General features: G+C 38.9%; 1 non-coding gene across 1 annotated transcript; it reads left to right on the top strand.

Moving 5' to 3' along the window:
• Positions 1–1,351: 1,351 nt before the first annotated feature.
• Positions 1,352–1,458, top strand: LOC121978961. Its single transcript, XR_006111271.1, has one exon. It is a non-coding gene; the product is annotated as a small nucleolar RNA R71 (small nucleolar RNA).
• Positions 1,459–1,891: the final 433 nt, after the last annotated feature.

Below are 1,891 nucleotides of genomic sequence, written 5' to 3'. Positions count from 1 at the left end.
ACTTGTGCATTTTGATGAGTAACAACTCATTTTGTATATTTTTGTATATGTGGCTACAAGATGGATTATATATGGATGTTTATTTTGGATTTAATGTAGTAAATATTTAGTTTTGTATTAGTGTTTGCTTATAGTAAAATAAGATTGGTTGTTTGGTATTAATGAACATTAAAGACAACAGTTAAAAATATTGTAAAAACTAGGTAAACCACAACGAATTTTTTTTGTAAAAAGTGATAAAAGACAACGGTTTTATCCATTGTAAAATATATTAAAACTGTTGTAAAAAAAAACAAAACGTGTCAAATATTATCTACCACAATAGTTTATATCTGTTGTAAAAAAAGTCTACCACAACGGTTTATTTCTGTTGTTGAAATTATCTACTACAACGGTTTTAAAACGTCGTCGTATCCTTCGTAGCCAAATTTTGAGCATATATACAACAACGGATAAAAATCGTTGTCAAATGTCTACAAAGACAACGAATTCAAAACCGTTGTCATAGGGCCATACATTCTACAACGCCCTCAGTTTCAACGGTTTTTTCACCATATGACAACGGATAATATCCGTTGTCGTTTGCAGTTTTTGTTGTAGTGATGTTCCCTGTGCTCTTGAAAAGGACTGGGCTATCTGGCTGTCTTGCATCTTTTGATGTTTCTCAGAATTTTCCATTCTTTGAGTCAACTGCTTGATCTCATTCTTCATCTCTTTTTGCTCTGAGAGAGCTTCTTCAAGCATCTTTTCGATTCTGGACGGCTGTGAAGGTTGCTGTTGATAAGTCTGTTGTCCAGATGGGTAGCTCTGTTGCCCAGGTTGATAGCTTTGTTTTGCTGGCCCTTGGTTTTGATTGTTTCGGTCTGAGAAATTTGGGTGATTCCTCCATCCAGGGTTATATGTGTTGGAGTACGGATTGTTTTGCTTTTGGTTGTAACTGACTATCGTATCGCATTGCTCAAGTTAGTTTATCTATGCTTGTATTGGCCCTAAGGGGCAAGTATCTTGAGCATGATCCGTACTTCCGCAAGTTTCACAAACACAAACTATTGCATTGGCCGTGTTGTTTCCCATGGCCTCAAGTTTCTTGGTCAGAGCGTCCAGCTTTGCAGACATGAGTGTGACTGCATCTACGTCGAATTTTTTTGACACCTTTATTGAATTCCCTGAGAAAGAACCACCAGATCTTTCAGTTGCCCACTGATGGTGGTTCTGTGCCACATTCTCTATGATCTCTTCAGCTTCATCAAGGCTCTTGTTCATTAGTGCTCCTCCTGCTGCAGAGTCGAGGGATACCTTCGTGTGATAGTTAATTCCATGGTAGAAGGTGTGTAGAACCAACTATTTCTCAAGTCCATGATGGGGGCACTGTCTCAGCGTACTTTTGAATCTGTCCCAGACTTCAAATAATGATTCTGAGTCTATCTATTTAAAGCTAGAGATCAAGTTCCTCATGTGGGCAGTTTTGCTCGGTGGGTAGAACTTGTCCAGAAATTTCTACTCACACTGCTCCCAAGATGATATGTTGTTTGCTGGAAGGGAATTTAGCCACTGCTTGCCTCTGTCTTTCAGGGAAGATCCGAAAAGAAGCAATCTTACTGATTCTGGAGGGACCCCATTCAATTTCATATTTCTCAAATCTCATAGAAAAGCTCTAAGTGGTGGTTTGAATCGTCGTGCGGTCCTCCTCCAAATTGATTCTGCTGAACCATGTGGATCACTGCAGAATTGATTTCAAAATTGTTGGCTTCGATTGGCGGTCGAGTGATCCTAGACCGAACCCCTCATGCATAAGATGTTGCATAATCCTTCAATAGTTTGTCTGTCATTTCTGAAGATTCTTGCGCGGCTTGAAATACTTTTTGTAAGTTTCTTCTTCTCAAGAAAGTCC

The sequence above is a fragment of the Zingiber officinale genome, chromosome 4B (assembly GCF_018446385.1).
Source record: "Zingiber officinale cultivar Zhangliang chromosome 4B, Zo_v1.1, whole genome shotgun sequence".
NCBI classification, from domain to species: Eukaryota; Viridiplantae; Streptophyta; class Magnoliopsida; order Zingiberales; family Zingiberaceae; genus Zingiber; species Zingiber officinale.
This window is presented reverse-complemented; position numbering and strand designations above follow the sequence as displayed.